Below are 23100 nucleotides of genomic sequence, written 5' to 3'. Positions count from 1 at the left end.
CTAACCCCATTCTCCTGCCTTCTCCCCATGACTCCTGACACCCATTCTAATCAAGAATCTATCTATCTCTGCCTTAAATATATCCACTCACTTGGCCTCCACAGCCTTCTGTGGCAAAGAATTCCACAGTTTCACCACCCTCTGACTAAAGACATTTCTCCTCATCTCCTTCCTAAAGGCTGGCAGTATCATCAAGGACCCACACCATCCTGGCCACACACTCATCTCCCCGCTACCTTCAGGTAGAAGGTACAGGAGCCTGAAGACTGCAATAACCAGGTTCAGGAATAGCTACTTCCCCACAGCCATCAGGCTATTAAACCTGGCTCGGACAAAACTCTGATTATTAATAACCCATTATCTGTTATTTGCACTTTATCAGTTTATTTATTCATGTGTGTATATATTTATATTATGGTATATGGACACATTTATCTGTTTTGTAGTAAATGTCTACTATGTTCTGTTGTGCTGAAGCAAAGCAAGAATTTCATTGTCCTATACAGGGACACATGACAATAAACTCACTTGAACTTGAATGTCCTTCAATTCTGAGGCTGTGACTTCTAGGCCTAGACTCTCCCATTAGAGAAAACATCCTCTCCACATCCACTCTATCCAAGCCTTTCACTATTCGGTACGTTTCAATGAGGTCCCCTCTCATTCTGATAAACTCCAGCGAGTACAGACCCAGTGCCAACAAACGCTCATCGTAGGTGCTGTCTGTATGGAGTTTGCACGTTTCCCCCATGACCTGCATGGGTTTTCTGTGAGTGCTTCGGTTTCCTTCCACACTCCAAAGCTTTTCACTGTACCTCAGTACACGTGACAATATATTAGACTGTAAACTGTAGACGTAGGTTAATTGGTTTGGTTTAATGTAAAATTGTCCCTAGTGTGTGTAGGATAGTGATAGTGTGCGTGGATCGCTGGTCGGCACGGGGTCAGTGTGCCAAAGGGCCTGTTTCCACGCTGTATCGTTAAGCTAAACAAAGCTAACAATTTCCTCATACCACAGTCTGAATTCTCTGCATGCAAAAACATGTACCTAGAATTACCAGTTTTGTGTGGAACCTCCTTGTGCATTTGAACAAAGGTTTACATTAGTCAGTGAAAAAAAGAGCTATTTGTTGCATCGTGATTTGAATGCAGTTATTATGGTATCACAAACTACACACAGATGAGGAAAGTGCCGACATTTGTACTGGCCAGGCATAGTGGTTTGAAAACTAATAAATCTGCAATAAAAAACTTGATATGCTGTTATTAGATTGAGAAAAAAAGGCTATCTGATTTCATAGAGACATCGCCATTGAGCGATACAGTGTGGAAACATGCCCTTCGTCCCAACTTCCCACACCTACCAACATGACCCACCTACACTAGTCCCACCTGCCTGTGTTTGGTCCATATCCCTCCAAACTTGTCTTATCCATGTACTTATCGAACTGTTTCTTAAACGTTGGGATAGTCCCAGCCTCAACTATCTTATCCAGCAGCTCATTCCATACACCCACCACCCTTTGTGTGAAAAAGTCACCCCTCAGATTCCTATTAAATCATTTTCCCTTCACCTTAAACCTATGTCCTCTGGTCCTCGATTCCCCTACTCTGGGCAAGAGACTCTGTGCATCTACCCAATCTATTCCTCTCATGATTATATACACACAAGTGTAAGATCATCCCTCATCCTCCTGTGCTCCAATGAATGGAGTTCCAGCCTGCTCAACCTATCCCTCTAGACATTCTTGACATAGAAAATAAGTGCAGGAGTAGGCCATTTGGCCCCTCGAGCCACATTAATAGCAAAAGGATTTGAGTATAGGAGCAGGGAGGTTCTACTGCAGTTGTACAGGGTCTTGGTGAGACCACACCTGGAGTATTGCGTACAGTTTTGGTCTCCTAATCTGTGGAAGGACATTCTTGCCATAGAAGGAGTACAGAGAAGGTTCACCAGACTGATTCCTGGGATGTCAGGACTTTCATATGAAGAAAGACTGGATAGACTCGGCTTGTACTCGCTAGAATTTAGAAGATTGAGGGGGGATCTTATAGAAACTTACAAAATTCTTAAGGGGTTGGACAGGCTGGATGCAGGAAGATTGTTCCCGATGTTGGGGAAGTCCAGAACAAGGGATCACACACTTTAAGGATAAGGGGGAAGTCTTTTAGGACCGAGATGAGAAAAAAAAATTCACACAGAGAGTGTTGAATCTGTGGAATTCTCTGCCACAGAAGGTAGTTGAGGCCAGTTCATTGGCTATATTTAAGAGGGAGTTAGATGTGGCCCTTATGGCTAAAGGGATCAGGGGGTATGGAGAGAAGGCAGGTATGGGATACTGAGTTGGATGATCAGGCATGATCATATTGAATGGCGGTGCAGGCTCGAAGGACCGAATGGCCTCGTAAATCTCCCCTGAACCCTTTCCAGCTTGACAATATCTTTCCTATAACACGGTGCCCAGAACTGAACTCAAGACTCTAAATGCGGCCTCACCAACATCTGATACAACTGCAACATGACCTCCCGACTTCTACAGCCAATACTCAGGCTAGATCTTTTTAATCTGATTACTAATTAGAGCCAATGCATTGTTAGCGTTCATTTTGAGAACACTAGAATACAAAAGCAAGGATAAAATGCCAAAGGTTTATAAGGCTGCATTTGGAGTATTGTGAGCTGTTCCGTGGCACCATATCCGAGGAAGGATGTGCTGGCCTTGTATAGGGCCCATAGGAAGTCTAAGAATCTGCCTCTCCCACTGAGTTCCTCTCCGAAATTGTTTTTCTTTGCTTGGGAATTTCAATATTTTGATTGTAGCTTAGTAAGCAAGTTGGATTCTGTCCAAGATTAAGATCAGTAAAAATATTCAAGAGTTCCTCTGATCTGTAACTATTCACTATTCTTCACTATAACTTCACTATTTTGGTAGCAGCATTTCATTGTTCAGCATTAACTAGGCAACTCATTCTCCTCCCCAGCTAATCTCTGCTGTGGGGTTCCACAAGGTTCCATCCTTGGCCCCATTCTCTTCCCCCTGTATATGATCCCCTTAGGCCAAGTCATTGAAAGGCACGGCATTTCCTTCCATTGCTACGTAGACGATACCCAACTCTATCTCCCCCTGAAGCCCAAAAACCAATCAAATCTGCTTAACCTTACCCACTGCCTCGAGGATATAAAATGTTGGATGGCCCAGAACTTCCTCCAACTAAACGAGAGTAAGTCTGAGGTCATCCTTCTCGGCCCCTCGGACTCAATCAAAATGATAGCAGGCAGCCTTGGAAGCCTTACCCCATGACTCAAACCTCACGTCAAAAACCTTGGCGTGATATTTGACTCAGCACTGAAATTTGACAAACAAATCAATGTCGTGGTAAAAGCTAGTTTCTTTCAGCTTCGGACGATAGCTAAAATAAAACAATTCCTCCAGTTTGATGACCTGGAAAAGATCATCCACACATTCATCTCCTCCCGCCTAGATTACTGCAACTCTCTTTATACTGGCATCAGCCAATCTTCCCTGTCCCGCCTGCAACTGGTCCAAAACGCCGCAGTGTGCGAGACTCCTGACGGGCACCCGAAAAAGGGACCACATCACCCCGATCCTGGCCTCTCTCCACTGGCTCCCTGTGCGGTTCCGTATACATTTCAAGACCCTCCTCCACGTCTACAAAGCCCTCAATGGGCTTGCCCCCACCTACATAAAAAGTCTTCTCACCCACCACTCCACCTCCAGGCCCCTCAGATCGGCCGACTTGGGGTTGCTGAATATCCCACGGTCTAGGCATAAGCTTAGGGGTGACCGTGCCTTTGCGGTTGCAGCCCCTAGACTGTGGAACAGCAGCATCCCCCTTCCCATCAGAACTGCCCCCTCCATCGACTCCTTTAAGTCAAGACTAAAGACTTATCTATACTCCCAAGCCTTTCCTGACGTCCACTGAGCGAGGGCTACATTTATATGTATGTAATTTGTTTGTTTATACTATTCTTATAACAAATGTAAAGCACTTTGGCCAACGAGAGTTGTTATTTAAATGTGCTATATAAATAAATGTGACTTGACTTGACTAACTAACAACTACAAAACTGTTCATATCCATATGTCAACAAAATCCAGTGGTCATTGTACTAAAAATGACCTGCAAATGCTGGTTTATACTGAAGGTAGACACAAAACGCTGGACTAACTCAGAGGGTCTGGCAGCATCTCTGGATAACATGGATAGGTGACGTTTTGGGTCAGGACCGGGTCTGAAGAAGGGTCCCGACCCAAAACGTCACCTGTCCGTATTACATAGAAACAGAAACATGGAAAACAGGTGCAGGATTAGGCCATTCGGCCCTTCGAGCCAGCACCGCCATTCAATATGATCATGGCTGATCATCCACAATCAGTACCCCGTTCCTGCTTTCTCCCCCATATCCCTTGATTCTGTTAGCCCTGAGAGATAAATCTAACCCTCTCTTGAAAACAATTATCAATTTAAAACCTGCAAGGGCACAGAGGCTGACAGAAGTGCTGGAGAAACTCCACTGAAGAAGGGTCCCGACTAGAAACGTCACCTGTCCATGTTCTCCACAGATGCTGCCTGAACCACTGAGTTAGTCCAGTATGTCATGTCTAAATATGTAAAGATAAAAACATAGAAAATAGGTGCAGGAGTAGGCCATTCGGCCCTTCGAGCCTGCACCGCCATTCAATATGATCATGGCTGATCATCCAACTCAGTATCCCACACCTGCCTTCTCTCCATACCCCCTGATCTCTTTAGCCACAAGGGCCACATCTAACTCCCTCTTAAATATAGCCAATGAACTGGCCTCAACTACCTTCTGTGGCAGAGAATTCCACAGATTCACCACTCTGTGTAAAAAATGTTTTCCTCATCTCGGTCCTAAAGGATTTCCCCCTTATCCTTAAACTGTGACCCCTTGTACTGGACTTCCCCAACATCGGGAACAATCTTCCTGCATCTAGCCTGTCCAACCCCCCGAAGAATTTTGTAAGTTTCTATAAGATCCCCCCTCAATCTTCTAAATTCTAGCGAGTACAAGCCGAGTCTATCCAGTCTTTCTTCATATGAAAGTCCTGACAACCCAGGAATCAGTCTGGTGAACCTTCGCTGTACTCCCTCTATGGCAAGAAAGAGACTTTCTCATCAAGACTTTGTGTCCTCTAAAGATGGACACAAAGTGCAGGAATAATTCAGCGGGTCAGGCAGCATCTCTGGAGAAAAAGGATGGGCGACGTTTCTGGTCGGGACCCTTCTTCAGTTCGACTCAAAATGTCGGCCACCTTTTTCCTCAGAGATGCCGCCTGACTCGCTGGGTTACTCCATCACTTTGTGTGTAACTTTGGTATAAACCAGCATCTGCAGTCTTTTGTTTCCACCTTATGTCGTGCGTTTTAGTTTATTTATAGTGCGGAAACAGGCCCTTTGGCCCACCGAGTCTGTGCCGACCAGCGATCCCCGCACATTAACACTATCTTTTGTTTCATAGCATTATCCTCTCCCTACCATGCATCAATCAATAGACAATAGACAACAGGTGCAGGAGTAGGCCATTCGGCCCTTCGAGCCTGCACCGCCATTCAATGTGATCATGGCTGATCATCCCCAATCAGTACCCCATTCCTGCCTTCGCCCCATATCCCCTGACTCCACTATTTTTAAGAGCCCTATCTAGCTCTCTTGAAAGCATCCAGAGAACCTGCCTCCACCGCCCTCTGTGGCAGAGAATTCCACAGACTCACAACTCTCTGGGTGAAAACGATTTCCCTCATCTCCATTCTAAATGGCTTACCCCTTATTCTTAAACTGTGACCCCTGGTCCTGGACTCCCCCAACATCGGGAACATGTTTCCTGCCTTCAGCGTGTCCAATCCCTTAATAACCTTATATGTTTCAATAAGACCCCCATCATCCTAAATTCCAGAGTATACAAGCCCAGCCGCTCCATTCTATCAACATATGACGGTCCTGCCATCCTGGGAATTAACCTAGTAAACCTATGCTGCACTCCCTCAATAGGGAGGTTTCACGGCAGTCGGGTCACGACCCATGACCCGTACTGTTGCTACGCTACTCCAAGTGGAGTACACGCGATGAACTGCAGGTAGGCACTTACCATTGTTTCCAGCGTAGCGGGCCCGTTAAAACCCGCTGAAATTGTCAATTTTTGCGCTGTAAATAATTATGGAAATCGGGATAAGCGTGAGAGATATTTAGCCTACTTCAGAATTCCAAAAGTGAGGAGAAATGATGGTAGATAGAAGCGAGAGCTGAAGGGACAACAACAGCCAGAGTGCTTGGCGAACATTGGCCGTTTGCTCACTGCATTTCATCAACTAAGGCATTATTTGTGTTTTTTCTTGATTCCTTTGGCGTCTAAAAAGTTTCAGAAGTGATAAATCTGGCTGTAAATTTTTTAAATCGCCCATGGTTCTCAAGTGGGTTTTTACATACAAAATGAAAACGCATCTGAAGAAAAATTTACAGCCAGATTTATCACTTCTGAGACTTTTTAGATACCAAAGGAATCAAGAAAAAACACAAATAATGCCTTACTGTTGATGAAATGCAGTGAGCAAACGCGATAATTCCCAATATTTTCAATTCTGATATCTGCACGGCCAATGTTTACCAAGCACTTTAGCTGCTGTAGTCCCTTCAGCTCTCGCTCCCCTATTCCTTCATTTCGCTTCACGTTTGGAATTCTAAAGTTGGGTCCATGTCTCTCACACTTACCCCGACTTACACAATTTTTTTCAGCGCAAAAATTCAAAATTTTGGCGGTTTTTAACCGGTAGGAAAGTTCGCGTTTCTTGCATTAATAACATATACCGGAAGTGACGGATGTCCTCCAGATGGATTGAGCGGCAACCCCTATGACCCAGTGACCTTACGTGCAACCCCCCTATAGCTAGAATGTCCTTCCTCAAATTTGGAAACCAAACAGGCGTCACTGACTAGCTGAGTATTACCATCTTCTGCTTTTGTTTCAAAATTCCAGCATCTACAATTTTCAGTTCAGTTCCATTTAGCTTATTGTCACGTGTACCAAAGTGCAGTGAAAAGCGTTTGTTGCGTGCTCTCCAGTCAGCAGAAAGACAAACGCAAGGCTAGCGTTTGTTTCAAGGGGGCTTGTAACAAAAACCTGGGTCTCTGGCGCTGCAAGTGCTGTAGGGCCTCCTAACACTCGCTAATTTTCATAATATTTTCATAAACCCATGCACAACAAAAACCATTTGCTTGTTTATTTCATGAAAATTCATGCAAAACCCAAGAGCAGATGATTTAAAAAATCCAGCAGAAAGCTTTAAATGCACGAATTATGTCTTTAAGAAGACGGACTCCAGGAAGTTGAGCGTTTAACTCAAGTTCAAAGAGGGTCAGGGACTTCAGATAAAGTGTCTGTAGAAAACATCGCCCAAACTAATGGGAAGTGGAAGTCAATGAGGATTTAAATATTAGTGAGATTACAATTGTACTTAAGAAGGAACTGCAGATGTTGGAAAATCGAAGAATGCTGGAGAAACTCAGTGGGGGCAGCAGCATCTATGGAGCGAAGGTAATTGGCAACGCTTCAGGCCGAAACGTTGCCTATTTCCTTCGCTCCATAGATGCTGCTGCACCCGCTGAGTTTCCCCAGCATTTTTGTGTACCTATCAATTGTACTTGCTGGAATCTGATTTCTAGGGACAATTTTAACATTTACTAAGCCAATTAACCTACAAACCTGTAGGTCGGAGAAAACTCACGCAGGTCTCGGGGAGAACGTACAAACTCCGTACAGACAGCACCCGCTGTCAGGATCGAACCCGGGTCTACGGCGCTGCATTCGCTGAAAGGCGGCAACTCTACCGCTGCGCTACCCTGACCACCACCGTCAAAGGAATTTGAGTAACCGCACTAATGTAAAGTGTATTACACAAAAAGGTCAGCGGTAGAGTTGCTGCCTCACTGCGCCAGAGGCCCGTGTTCGAACCTAACCACAGGTGCTGTCTGTGAGGAGTTTGCACGTTCTCCCCGTGACCATGTGGGTTTTCCCCGGGTGCTCCGGGTTCCTCCCACGCTCTAAAGACGTGCAGGTGCGTCGGCCATTAGGCTTCGGTAAAATTGTCCCCAGTGTGTGTAGGATAGTGGTAGTTGTATGGGGTGATCAGTGGGCGGCACGGACTCGGTGGGCCGAAGGGCCTGTTTCTGCGCTGTATATCCAGAGTCTAAAGTAGAGTTTGTTGGTCTGTGCATGCAAGCGGGATATGGTGAAATTATTATTGCACAGCACAAAAAATTTCCCCCACCACAGGGTTACTCCATTACTCATAGAGCAGGGCTGCCAACATAGGGTGAGAGGTGAGAGGCAGAAATTGCGAGGGAGTGCAGTGACCGAGGGGGGGGGCTATGTGTCAGGGGGTATCCCCCCCCCTCCCACGGTAGGAAGCTTTTACCTTTTTCAGTTTGAAATTGTGGAATCTGGTGCATGCTTTTAACTTACACTTAAATGCAACATTTATGCTTCAAATTGGATTAGGTGTGAATAAGGTTAGACTAAATTACATTCCTAATTACATTCCACAGCAGAGCCAGGCTCTGATCAACAGGTGCAGCACATGAATGACCTTAGTATATTCATGTATGGAAATCAGATTATAATTCATGCTGTTATGCAAATATATAGAGAAACAAAAACATAGAAACAAGAGGAGTCAGACTTCCATCACTGTTCTGCACAAATAAATCAATCAACCTTACCCTCTGACTATAGATGGAGAGGTGAGAGTCAGGTTTAGTGGTGAATCTGTGGAATTCTCTGCCACAGAAGGTAGTTGAGGCCACAGTTCATTGGCTATATTTAAGAGGGAGTTAGATGTGTCCCTTGTGGCTAAAGGGATCAGGGGGTATGGAGAGAAGGCAGGTACAGGATACTGAGTTGGATGATCAGCCATGATCATATTGAATGGCGGTGCAGGCTCGAAGGGCCGAATGGCCTACTCCTGCACCTCCTGACCACTGCCTCCTTCAGGCTTCCTGTCACCTACAGGAGGACCGGAAGGCAGGCAGAGGGACGTGGAAGTTAAATGTGAAGCTGTTGACCCCAGAGAACGTTGAGGAGCTAAAGAGGGACTACGCACGTTGGAGAACGGTGAGGCCCCTCTTTGACTCCCCGACACTCTGGTGGGAAGCAACCAAGGAGAACATTAAGAGGTTCTTCATAGCCAAAGGGGTTCAGAGAGCAAGACAGAGTCAGAGGGAATTGTGCCAACTCCAGACAGAATTGCAACAACTGCTCCTTCTGCAGTCGAGGGGGGTGGATGTGAGGGAGGAACTTAGAGAGGTGAAGGACCGGCAAGCTCGGCTCTTTACCTCTGAATCCTCCAAGATCATCTTCCGATCCAGGGTCCGCCATGTGGAGCAGGATGAGACGTGCTCACGTTTCTTCTTCCATAAGGTTCACAGGGGGAGCTCTGTGATCAACAGCCTTAGGGAGGAGGACGGCTCGGTAGCATCCTCGCAGACAGACATGATGAGGGTCTGCAAATCCTTTTACTCGGAATTGTATGACCAAAAGGCCACAGACAGCACCGCCTCCCAGAACTTCCTGTCCTCTATCACGGAGGTCTTGGAGGACAGCAAGCAGGAGAGTCTGGACCAACCACTGACCCTAGAGGAGCTGACTGGCTCCATCCGCTCCTTTGACTCGAGTAAAACTCCCGGAAGCGATGGCTTACCAGCCGAGTTGTATTCGGCTCTGTGGGACTGGGTGGGCCCCGACCTGCTGGAAGTGTACAATGACATGCTTCTAGCCGGCAGCAGGTCAGACTCCATGAGGAAGGGCAGCATCACCCTAATCTACAAGCAGAAGGGGGAGATGAAAGATATAAGTAATTGGCGACCCATCACATTGTCGAATGTAGTTACAAGATCCTGTCTAAGGCCATCGCCACCCGGGTCAAGTCTGGTCTGGGACGGATGATCCACCCGGACCAAACCTGTGCTGTACCTGGCGGGAAAATCTCAGACAGCCTAGCGCTGCTGAGAGATACCATCGCCTACGTGCAGGACAGACAGGTGGATGCCTGCCTAGTCAGCTTGGACCAGGAGAAGGCCTTCGACAGGATATCACACACGTACATGAGGGACGTGCTCTCCAAAATGGGTTTTGGGGAGGGAATCCGAAATTGGATCAAACTGCTCTACACCAATATCCGTAGTGCAGTCCAAATCAATGGGTGGGAATCAGACAGTTTCCCTGTAAGGTCTGGAGTCAGGCAGGGTTGCCCTCTTTCTCCTGTCTTGTTTGTCTGCTGTATTGAACCTTTTGCCGAGACCATCAGGAAGGATGCGAGCATAAGAGGAGTGACATTGCCAGGCAGTGGGGACATTCAGGTCAAAACCTCCCTGTACATGGCCGATGTCGCCGTCTTCTGCTCGGATCCAAGGTCGTTCCGCAGATTGATCAGCATCTGTGACCAGTTTGAGTCGGCCACAGGAGCCAGGGTGAACCGCAGGAAGAGCGAGGCCATGCTCTTTGGCAACTGGCCCGACCGATCTTCCATCCCCTTCACCATCAAGCCTGACTTCTTGAAGGTGCTGGGGATCTGGCTCGGGGGGGCTGAGTCGAGTAACAAGAATTGGCTGGAGCGGATAGTCAAGGTGGGGAAGAAGCTGGAGCTGTGGAGGCAACGCTCCCTCTCCACAATGGTGAAAAATGTGGTCATCAGGTGTGAGGTACTCTCGGGGCTGCTGTACTAGTCACAAGTGTGGCCTGTCCCTCCCTCCTACGCCACAGGGATCACCCGGGCCGTCTTCCAGTTCATCTGGGGGTCGAGGATGGACCGGGTGCGACGGACCACAATGTACAAGTCAGCAGACAACGGGGGTAAAGCGTGCCCAACGTCGCCCTCATCCTGATGGCTACCTTTGTGTGTGGCTGCATCAGGCGGAGTGTAGAGCCAAGGCACGTGGGCACTAAGTTCCACTACCTGCTGAGGTTCTACCTGTCCCCGGTGTTGCGAAGGATGGGCCTGGCACAGATGCCACGCAATGTGCCAGTCAGCTGGACATTGCCGCCCCATCTGTCGTCTGTGGAAATGTTCGTCCGGACCAACACCTTTGACCATAAGTCCATTGGGCAGTGGTCAGCACGGAATGTCCTGCAGGCACTGCAGGGAAAGGACTCGATGGATCCTGTGGCGTGGTTCCCAGAGCAGACTGCCCAGCTTGTCTGGCAAAATGCCTCATCGCCAGAACTCACCAACAATCACCAAGACCTGGCTTGGCTGGCGGAGAGGGGGGCCCTCCCAGTCAGATCCTTCCTGCACCGTCGGAACCTTACTACCAGCGCACGCTGCCCTCGGGACGGCTGCTATGGAGAGGAGACGGTTGCCCACCTATTTGCAGAGTATGGATTTGCAAAGAGAGTCTGGAGAGGTATGCATGGGTCCCTGGAACGCTTTATCCCGAACAGCTCTGTCACAGAGGACTCTGTGATTTACTGACTATTCCCAGGGACACATTCAGAGGCTGACATCGAGTGCTGCTGGAGGGTCATCAACTCGGTGAAAGACGCTCTTTGGTCTGCCCGAGCGTTGTTCACCACCCAGCGAAGCGAGATGTCCGTCGGGGAATGTTGCCGACTGGCCCGCTGCAGACTGCAGGAGTACGTGCTAAGGGACTCGCTGAAGCTTGGTGCAGCCAACGCCAAGGCTTGGTGGGGGAGGGCCACAGTCTAGGGTCCTTCCGCTGCTGGACATGGGAGGCACGGTATGGTGGAGACACCCCTCAAAATAAGGGAAGGTATCCCATGCCAGGGGGCCACGTGAGTGGCACGGGTGGGGGACAGTTTCGGGGAATTTAAAAGACGTATAAACTTTATTGAACAATTTGTATAGCCATGAAAATGTTGGATGAATTTTTCGCATGGTTCAAACATCTATATTACTAAATCTCTGATCTTGACCGCTTTTGGCCGACTGTGCTGCGATTTCCGAGTGAACGCCGCCACTTACGGCTGTCATTATTGGCCACCTTGCTCAGAGCCCCCCTCCGCCATATGAGTGTGGAGGATTTTTTCCGTCGATGAAAAATGAGAGAGATATGAGAGAATGGTTCTCCTTTCTCTATGCTGCCCCCGCTGGTGGCAGGGGGAGGGACTATAAAATCAGGAAGTGCCGTGCCTCACTCAGTCTCTGCCAGACCCAGGAAGCAAGAGAGTCACGGCTCTCTGAGCTGCAAATAACACTGAACGCACGTCTACTCCACGGTGAGTCCCCTCGATGCGACTGTAAAGTGGCTGCAGCCCTTTCTAAAACGTTTGTTGTAAAAAGTGGGATAACATTAGCTACCCTCCAATCCACAGGAACTGATCCTGAGTCTATAGAACATTGGAAAATTATCACCAATGCATCCACGATTTCTAGAGTCACTTCCTTAAGTACCCTGGGATGCAGACCATAAGGCCCTGGGGATTTATCAGCCTTCAGTCCCATCAGTCTATCCAAAACCATTTCCTACCTAATGTGGATTTCCTTCAGTTCCTCCGTCACCCCAGATCCTCTGACCACTACTACATCTGGGAGATTATTTTGTGTCCTCCTTAGTGAAGACAGATCCAAAGTACCTGTTCAACTCATCTGCCATTTCCTTGTTCCCCATAATAAATTCACCTTTTTCGGTCTTCAATGGTCCAACTTTGGTCTTAACTAATGACATGAATATTGTCCCAAACCTCCGCTCCACCCAACCCGTAGCCCGCGGAGGGTGGCCGTGGGAGAGTGGGAGCTGTCCTGAGGGATGAGCACCTTTGGCCGCTTTCAAATTGGTGCTTGGGTTCAGATTACTCAGTCACCTATGGCTTGTTGGGAAAATGAACCACATGCTCCCGTCTCTCCCTTCTCTCTCCCCCTCTCTCTCCCTTCTTCTCTCCCCCTTCTCTCTCTCCTCCTCTCTCTTCCCCTCCTCTCCCCCCCCGCTCTCCCTTCTCTCTCCCTCCCTTCTCTCTCTCCCCTGATCTCTCTCCCCCTTCCCTCTCCCCCCGCTCTCTCTCCCTTCTCTTTCTCCCGTTCTCTCCCCCTTCTCTCTCTCCACCGTCCCACAGTCACTGACCGCGATGCACCGACATCGGACCACAACTTCTACACCAGGGTGATTTCCCCCCCGCCGACCGTGGTCAGTGACTGTGGGATGCTCCAGCGGGTGGAGGCAGAGGAGAGAGAGAAGAGGGAGAGAAGGGGAGTGAGAAGGGAGAGGGGGGGGAGAGAGAGAAGGGGAGAGAAGGGAGAGCGAGGGGGGGGGGGGGGAGAGAGGAGTCCGTGTTGAAAGCAAGGCTCACAGGCCCATATTAGGTAATCCAGTTGTCGTGTTGCTGGGGATCCGCAAGGCCCCTAAGGCAGATCTGGACACATCTTGGTGTCCTTGAGACTCTTGAAAATTTTTCGCTCAAAGTATAGGAGCAAGGTCCAACTACAGTCGTGCACAACTGGTGAGACCAATCCTGGAGTATTGTGTGCAGTTTTCATCTCCTAATTTGATTCTTGCGATTGAAGGAGTGCAGCATAGTTTCACTAGATTAATTCCCAGGATGACGAGACTGACATATGATGAAAGTATGGGTCGACTGGACTTATCTATCTATCTATATTACTAAATCTCTGATCTTGACTGCTTTTGGCCGACTATGCTGAGATTTCCGAGAGAACACCACCACCTACGGCCGCCATTTTTGGCCACCTCGCTCAGAGCCCCCCTCCGCCATATGAGTGTGGAGGAGTTTTTCCGTCGATGAAAAATTAGAGAGATATTAATGTTTTTACAAAATTCTACATTCTCTCTGCTGCCCCCGCTGGAGGCAGGGGGAGGGACTATAAAACCAGGAAGTGTCGTGCCTCACTCAGTCTCTGCCAGACCCAGGAAGCGAGAGGGTCACGGCTCTCTGAGCTGCGAATAACACTGAACGCACGTCTACTCCACGGTGAGTCCCCTCGATGCAGCTGTAAAGTGGCTGCAGCCCTTTTTAACAAGTTTGTGTTCACAAAATGAATTTTGGTTGTCGGGAGTCTGCAGCCCAATTGTTTGCCTCGCCTTTTTAACAAGCTGATGTCACAATGCCCACATGCCCACCAGTCCAGGCCCACCTGCCACCAGGCCGCGCCCCCCTGCCGCTGTGGATTAAAGGCGCAGAAGGATCGAGAAAGTTCTGCAGAACAAAGATTCTAGATTCCGCTAGAGCTTATTTGTTCTACACATCTCAGGCCAGCGACTCCTCATGTGCTGAATCTCTGCTATAGGATCACGCGCTTAAACTTAGTTTAAATCTTTTTATTTGAATTTTGAATTTAACAGCAATTTGCATACATACAATGATAACAGACAGTGATAATCAGGACATAATTGTACAACAGTATGTAAACGACCCTCAAAACCCTTACCCTTACCCTTACCCACCCTCGCCACCCGGGAACAAACAACACTCACATACGTACACATCCACACAAATACGATAAAAAAATTAAAAACTTAAATTAAAAATAAATAAATAAACAAATAAATAAATAAATAAAATAAAGAATAAATAAATAAATTGTGGGGAGGGAGGGGGGGGGGGGGAGGGGTTGAGGGGATAGCAGCTGCAATAAGACAGAGCTGTGATAGAGGACACTGAGTCCTCTTCCGAGTCCGGAAACAAGTTAAGAGAGTAAACAAGTTCCAGGAAAGGGTTCCATGTATCTAGGAATGTCTTGGTAGAGCCTTTGAGAGAGAACCTAAGTTTTTCAAGCTTTAAGTTGTAGAGCACCTCCTTGATCCAGCGGGCGTGTGTCGGGGGACAGGTAAGTCTCCAGTTAAGCAAAATCAGTCTCCGGGCTAACAGGGTTGTAAAAGCCAGGACCCGCTTCAACGCAACAGAGAGGTTGGTGTTGGGGGGAATACCAAAAATAGCTGACAGTGGGTTTGGAGGAATAGTCTGGCCATAGGCTCTGCTTAGCACGTCGAAAGCATTCCTCCAAAAGGTTTCTAGCTTAGGGCAAGACCAAAACATATGACTATGGTTGGCAGGGGATTGATTGCATCTGTTGCAGGTGTCTTTAACAGCGGGGTATATTCTAGATAATCTTGCGTTTGTGTAGTGGACTTTGTGAAGGACTTTGCATTGGATTAGGCCATGACGGGCACATATGGAGGAAGAATGGATCAAATCCAAGGCAGAGTCCCATTGCTGGTCTGTTAGTTTCATATTCAGCTCGCCCTCCCACGCAGCTTTTAATGAGGTATAAGGTTTCAATATAACCGACCCTAACAAGTTGTACAAAAAAGAGATGCATTTCTTCCGGTTGGGATCTAGAGCTAGGATGGAATCGGTCAGGGTTTCAGGGGGACGATTTGGGAAATGGGGGAATATCTTCTTCACAAAATTCCTAATCTGGAAAAAAACGAAAAAGGTGGGAGTTTGGGAGGCTATAGTTGTACGAAAGCTCCGCAAAAGACGAAAAAATACCATCCTTGTATAGGTTTTTGATACTACTGATGCCATTACTATGCCAGGTTTTGAATGCGGAGTCTGTACTTGCAGGATTAAAGATGTGATTTTTAAGCAGTGGGGTCAAGATGGAAGGGCCTTGTAAACCAAAGTTTTTCCTAAATTGACTCCATATCTTGAGCGAGAGGGACGCAATTGGGCCTGCACCCGCAGATGTTATAGAAAGGGGGAGTTGAGAGCATAGGACAGACCGCAACGGGAGATGTGAACTCGCCTTTTCCATGTGTACCCAGGTCGGTAGGTGGTCGCAATCATCATTCATCCAGTACAGGATTTTTTGCAAGTTAGCAGCCCAGTAGTATCGCCTAAAGTCAGGAAGTGCCAAACCGCCGTCACTCTTAGGAGACTGTAGTAGCGTCTTTCGAATTCTGGCCGGTTTGCTACCCCATAAAAATTTAGATATTCTCCTTTCTAATTTATCAAAAAAAGATTTAGTGATAAATATAGGAACATGCTGGAAAAGGTACAGGAATTTGGGTAGGACGACCCATCTTGACCAGATTTATCCGGGCCGCGAGGGATAACGGTAAGACTGACCAGCGGTCAAAGTCTCTTTCAGCTTTCTCAACCAGAGGCAGGAAGTTTGTGCGGAACATATCAAATATAGGTATTGTGATAAAAACGCCGAGGTAGCGAAATCCGTCCTCCGCCCATTTGAATGAGGTTAAAGAGCGAGGGAGCTGCTTAGCCAATGAGTTAATCGGTAATAGTTCACTTTTTTGGTAGTTATGTTTATAACCAGAGTACACCCCAAACCGTTCTAAAATATTCATAATCACAGGGAGAGAGCTGATTGGATTCGAGATGTACAGGAGCAGGTCATCCGCATACAATGAGACTTTATGAATTGTGTCAAACCGTGTGATACCTTTAAAGCCCTTCTCTGAGCGTAACCAAACCGCCAAGGGTTCTATCGCGACAGCAAACAGAAGTGGTGATAACGGGCAACCCTGTCTGGTACCTCTCCGAAGGGGGAAGTGGGGCGACAGTGTGTCGTTTGTTTGTACTGAGGCCACCGGGGACGAGTATAATAGACTGACCCAATGAATGAAACTATTGCCGAGGCCAAACCTGTCCATCGCCTCGTATAGGTACTTCCACTCGACCCTGTCGAAAGCTTTTTCGGCGTCGAGGGAGACCACTATCTCCGGGGTCTCACTACTTGGTGAATGGATGATGTTAAGGAGACGCCTAGTATTGTGGGAGGACTGTCGGCCTGGCATAAACCCTGTTTGATCTAATGAAATAATAAAGGGCATCACTTGTTGAAGACGGAGCGCAAGAACTTTAGAGAGGATTTTGAGGTCCACATTCAAGAGTGAAATTGGTCTATAGCTACTACAAAGCAGAGGATCTTTCTCCTTTTTAAGAATTAGGGAGATAGTAGCCAACGACAAGGTGGGCGGTAGGCGACGATGTAAAAACGCCTCATTGTACATATCTCTCAGGACTGGTGCGAGGAGAGCAGATAAAGCTTTGTAATATTCTACAGTGAAGCCGTCAGGGCCGGGCGACTTTCCGCTTTGCAGCGATGTGATGGCTGCTTGGACCTCAGTGACAGTTATGGGACCACCCAAGACTTTCGTGGCTTCATCGTCAATTCGGGGAAACGTCATACTACGGAACATGTCATCTGCAGTGGGAGGACAATCGGAAGCGTATAGCTCAGCGTAAAATTTAGCAAATGCTTCATTAATTCTAAGAGGATCGGTATGAATCTCCCCTAAGCTGGATCTAATGGCTGGAATTAGCCGTGAAGTCGCCTCGGTTCTGGCCTGATGGGCCAAAAGCTTCCCAGCTTTATTCCCAGATTCAAAAAAGTGTTGCCTAGATTTAAGCAGTCGTAACTTGGCTTTATTGGTAGACATGAGGTCAAAGTCTATTTGTAACCTAAAGCGTTCTTTATAAAAATTAGGGTCTGGGTCAGATGCGTATTTATCATCAATGTCCTTTATTTTTCGTAACAGGCCTGCCATTTGGGACGTCTCGGCTCTTTTCAGGTTGGAGACAAAAGAGATAAGTTGGCTCCTAATATAAGCTTTTGAAGCTTCCCAGAGTATACCTCTTGCTATGTCCGGCAAGTCATTCAGCTCAAAATATAAGGTGATTTGGGAGTGCAGGAATTGCTTGTAGTGAGCCTCTGCTAGTAATGAGGAGTTGAACCTCCACTGTTTAAAGGGGTTAGTTCGTTTACGAAAGTGAAGATCGAGGGAAGTCGCAGCGTGATCTGATATTACGACACTATGATACTCGCTGGATTTAATTTTGGAGAGCAGTCTGTTATCTAAGAGGAAGAAGTCTATACGGGTATAGGTACGGTGCACGTGGGAAAAAAATGAAAATAATTTAGTCGTGGGAAATGTATGTCTCCATGGGTCAGTGAGCCCAAGTTGTTTGGTAAAAGCATGCAAAGTCCTACCTGATTTAGTTAAAGTGGAGGCTTTGTTCGAAGATCTGTCCAGTATAGGGTCTTGGACCAGATTAAAATCTCCACCCACAATGATGTGGTAATTTTCAATGTTTGGGAGAGATGTAAAAAATATGGTTACAAATGAGCTGTCATCCCAGTTGGGACCGTAAATACTGGCCAATATGACAGGTGTGTCTTGCAGTTTGCCAGAGACCATGACAAAGCGGCCAGCAGGGTCTTCCACCGTTTTCTGTGGTTCGAACATAAAGTTTTTACGAATCAGGATAGCAGTACCCCTAGCCCTATAATTAAATTTTGAATGAAATAAGTGGCTAATCCAGCCTCTCTTAAGCCGTGTTACCTCTCTGTTGCGAAGGTGTCTCTTGAATAAAAAATATATCGCCCTTAAGGTATTGCAAGTGGGCCAAGATCTTATCAGTCTTAGTAGGACCCCCCACTCCCCTCACGTTCCACGAGACAAATCTAAGAGTGTCGTTTGTGTTGGCCATATTTAGCTATATCCAAACGAGTGGGCAGAGCGCTGTAATACTGCAGATTGAAATGGAAGAGCGCATCGAAGCCAGCTGCTGAGAGTGGGGGTGTGGGTGGTAAAAGGGGAAAAGAAAAAAAACAAAACAAAAAAAAATACATACATACGTATACACACAACAAACGGTCGTGACGCATATCACTTAACCATCTTTCAAACCTGAGTCCCCGGACCTGAGGTCCCCAATGTCCCAACCGAACCTTGAGTGCCCATTGCACCAAGGTACGTTGTCCTCGCATCCGCATGGAGTAGTCCGATCTTAACTCACAATATTTCCACATCCCAAAGCAGCAAAGTCGCTTAATATCAGTAAAGTAACATAAAATGAAATAACTATAATAATGATAACAATGATAGTAATAATTTGAGAAATGGACAATAGAAAATAGAAATAGAAATAGAAATAAAGTGAAGTAAACCTAAATGAATAGATACAAAGTTTAAATAATAGCCTTGGTAGTTGTACTACCAATGACATTGCTAACACTAATGGTGATAATAGTAGTGATGATAGTAATAATACAACAAGACAAATTAACAAAATTAACAAAATAGTGATCCTAAATAAGTAAGCCAACGTATAAGTGAAACAGGAATAGCTTCCTTTGGTATAACATAGTATAACTTAAAATTGGTAAGGTATAAAGAAAGAGTTAACATTAGAGAGATTAACAAGTGGCAAACTGGATTCTTGGATTAAGGCGCAGGGCAGAAGAACATCAATTAAGTTTTGTTAAACAAAAACGCTGTAAGAGCTAATTGGTGTAACGCAGCCTTGACTATAATGAGTTATTCTCAGCCCCAGACAGTCCACTATTAAGACTAGTGTAAACAAACCATTCAAATGCTGGCCAGCTGCTAAAAGCAAGAAGGCAGAGATCAAATCACGAACCACAATGTGGGTCCCTTTAGCCCTATGTTATAGCATGTACAGGGGAAGAGCCTTTCAAGTATGATTACACATAAACATTAAAAGGAAAAGTTGGTAAGACATAGTCATTGATATAACAGCAAGGCCGAGCGCTAGCAGTGGCTAATTGCTAAGGGCAGTCAAGCTAAAGTTAGCCCATAATGTAACCCATAATGTAACCGTTGGCGCAGCTTGTGAAGCCCTGCGCGCTCATTCCAGCTGTGAGTTTCCAGAGTCAGAAGCCACTTCCCTCTCTCTCTTCATTTGGCAGCCCGGCTCCCCTCCACTTCCCCTCCCCCCCCCCCTCCCCCTCCTCCCTCGACTCCTCTTCTCACCTTCTCACCTCCTCCCCTCTCCTCTCTACCAAAGATCCTATACATGATCATCAGCAAAGATTATAGAGGAACAAGATAGACCACTTCTACGAAATCCAATGGGCTGATGTGTAGTACAGATCATAATGTCACGGAATGTCACTTCCGCCATTTTAGGAATAAGTCCCCGATCTCCGTTCTGCCTCTCACAGTTTAATCCACGTCAGTTCATTGGATTTTGTAGTTTATCTTGTTCTCTTAGCCTTCATTGTTAGACTATTATTGTCTGTTTATAATAAATAAGGTGCTCCTTTAAAAAAAAAAATTTAAAAAGGGAAACTGCGTATAAAATGAGCAAAAATGCACAATGAAAGGTCTCTGGACCATATTCATTCTATGATCTTTTGTTTAAACAGTGTTGTGGGGGAACGGTATGTGTGTGTTTCTGTGTGTGAGTGGCAAGATAGAGATAATAGATTTCAAAGTTCCTCATGGATCAGAAGCAAATTTGATTTAAAGTAACTCATGCTGTACATAAGCCATAAAGGCAATTATATTTGCCTTTATATTTTGCTATAAGGTATAAGGAACATAAGCCATAAGCCAATACATTTGCCTATATTAATAATATATATGATACACACACACACATATATAAATGTGATATTGATGTATATAATTATATAGCACATACATATTTCTCGTCTCATATATATATATATATATATATATATATATATATATATATATATATATATATATATATATGTATATATGTGTGATATATATATATATATAAATATATAACACACACATATGTATGTTTCTCTAGTTTCTTTCTTGTGATCTCCCAATTTTGTTGAACTTTTTTTTCTTTCATTCAACCTCTCTCTCTGAAATCCTAATATTGTGAATAAATAAAAATGAACACATGCCAAGATATTTTTTCATTCTATATTAGTGTAAAGAAATAGAGTGTATACATACCTACATTGATGGAGAATTGCGAGCATTATACATGAAAACTGTGCATTGCTACCATAGTTTAGTTTTTAATTTAACATATGTTTGAGGGAAATCTACGTATATGAGGGAAATAAGTTACTGTATTTCCCGGCAATGAAGACGTACCACCATTTGAGTTGCTAAATTTTGAAAAAAGGATGGCGGGACAGAATTGAGAGTTTCGTTTAGTCCAGGGGTCCGCAGCCTTTATTGCATAGGGGCCAGGACCCTCCGGGACTAGCTGCAGTTCCCAGGTCATCTGCGAGCCGCGGGTCTAGCTGCGGTTCCGCTGTCCAGGCCCGGCAGCCGCTCGCAGCCACCCAAGCTTTGAGTAAGTTTTTAAATGTGAATATCTCATAACTAAACATTTGTGGGTTAGCAGTATATTGCATCAATCCACTCATTTTTAAATCGTTCTACAACAAATTTCATAAACAAGGATAACACTTTTTATTTCTGTAATTTATGGTAAGATTTACATAATTTATTGTTTTATGTGTGAGATATACAGGGTGTTCAGAACAAAGATGGCAGTTCTTTGACAAGTACTCGGTCTGATTATAACTACATAACTGCAGAATGGATGATATGTCACTTAATTGCAATTGTTTTCAGGGGTGGGGAGAGACATGTATATTGAAGATGTATTTTTCCTCTAGTAAGTCAATTTATGCCTACTGAATATATTCTATATTCATGCCTACTATATAGAATTTCATTGTCCTATCTGGGACACATGACAATAAACTCTCTTGACTTGACATGATTCATCTTAAATGTAGAAGAGCTTACAATACCATGCGTGCCTTACGACAACAACAAAACCAAAAATGTACAGCAGTGTAAAAATTGATACCTTTATTATTGTTTAAGAACAAACTGCAGATGCTGGAATATCGAAGGTAGACAAAAATGCTCCAGTATTTTTATCTACCTTTATTATTGTGCTAAGTCTATAAAAGAAGACTTTCTAATAACTTGCTCATGTACCAAAAAATGTCTTATATAATATAATACATCGTCGGGATCATAAGAATAGATTTATATATGTTACAGTCATCATGCATTGGGAAGGAAATTAAGGCTTTAATGTGTGCTCCTCATGGCATGTCGTTGTTCCCTATAACTCTATTTATCATGTATTTTAAACACCATTGATCCGTGTACATTGAACACCATTTATCATGCATTTTAAACACCATTGATCCGTGTACATTGTGTATATATATATATATTTTAAATAATTGTATTTGTTAGAAGTAGTGTACATTATAATAATATGCCAAAAATAACATAATACATTTCCTGTGCCACTTCATATTTTAAACTTTAAAAAGCAGAAAAGTAAAGAAAGTGAAATAGGATAGTAACTATGTGACAAAGTGATCAAAAGAGACCCTTAGACACGAAAAATTTGAAAAAGAATTAAGAAGTAAGCCATAGAAAAAGAAAAAGAGAAAAAGAAAACAGAAGATATATTAAAAGTAAAAAAAGAGATAAAAGGGATATACCAACATTGTGTATATTTAATAGCATTTATCGTGTATTTTAAACACCATTAATCCGTGTACATTGTGTATATTTAACACAATTTATCATGTATTTTAAACATTATTTCAAACTGGCTTAAACACAAGCCGATTCGGGACCTCCGCTGCTTGGAGGTCCTGAAACGGCCGCCTCCTACCGGAGACCGGGGCTTCATGATGTTATAGGCCGCGGGCCGGCGTTTTTCTCCGGCGAGGAATCCCAGACTCCGCGAGGGAAATTGTACGCTGCCCCCGAGACTAGATTTGTAAGATCTCCGCGTAACCGCTTGGGTTTTCTCCGAGATCTTTGGTTTCCACTCACACTCCAAAGATGTACAGTTTATAGCAGGTTAATTGGCTTGGTGTAAATGTAAATTGTCCCTACCGTGTGCAGGATAACGTTAATGTGCAGGGATCGCTGGTCGGTGTGGGCTCGTTGGGCCGAAGGGCCTGTTTCTCTGCTGTATCTCGAAATTAAAACTAAACTATAAAGCAATAATCATTTTGGACTATTTTGTTTGATTGTTTTACTGTAGTGCATAAAAACAGAGTAGTGATAAGCATTTTGGACTTTGGACAATTAATAACCATCACACCCATCACCTCTCACCAAGTGACAATGTCCAGAACAGTAAATCTAATCTGAAACTCATTTTGAGAAGCCTTATGTTCATAAGGCATAGGAGCAGAACATGGCCATGTGGCCCATCGAGTCTGCTCCGCCATTCAAACATGGCTGATCTATTTTCCCCCTCACAACCCTGCCTTCTCCTGCCTTATCCCCATAACCTTTGATACAATAACTAATTAAGAAACTATCAATCTCTATTGTAACAATACC

This window comes from Amblyraja radiata, chromosome 30 (genome assembly GCF_010909765.2).
Source record: "Amblyraja radiata isolate CabotCenter1 chromosome 30, sAmbRad1.1.pri, whole genome shotgun sequence".
Classification (NCBI taxonomy): domain Eukaryota; kingdom Metazoa; phylum Chordata; class Chondrichthyes; order Rajiformes; family Rajidae; genus Amblyraja; species Amblyraja radiata.
This window is presented reverse-complemented; position numbering follows the sequence as displayed.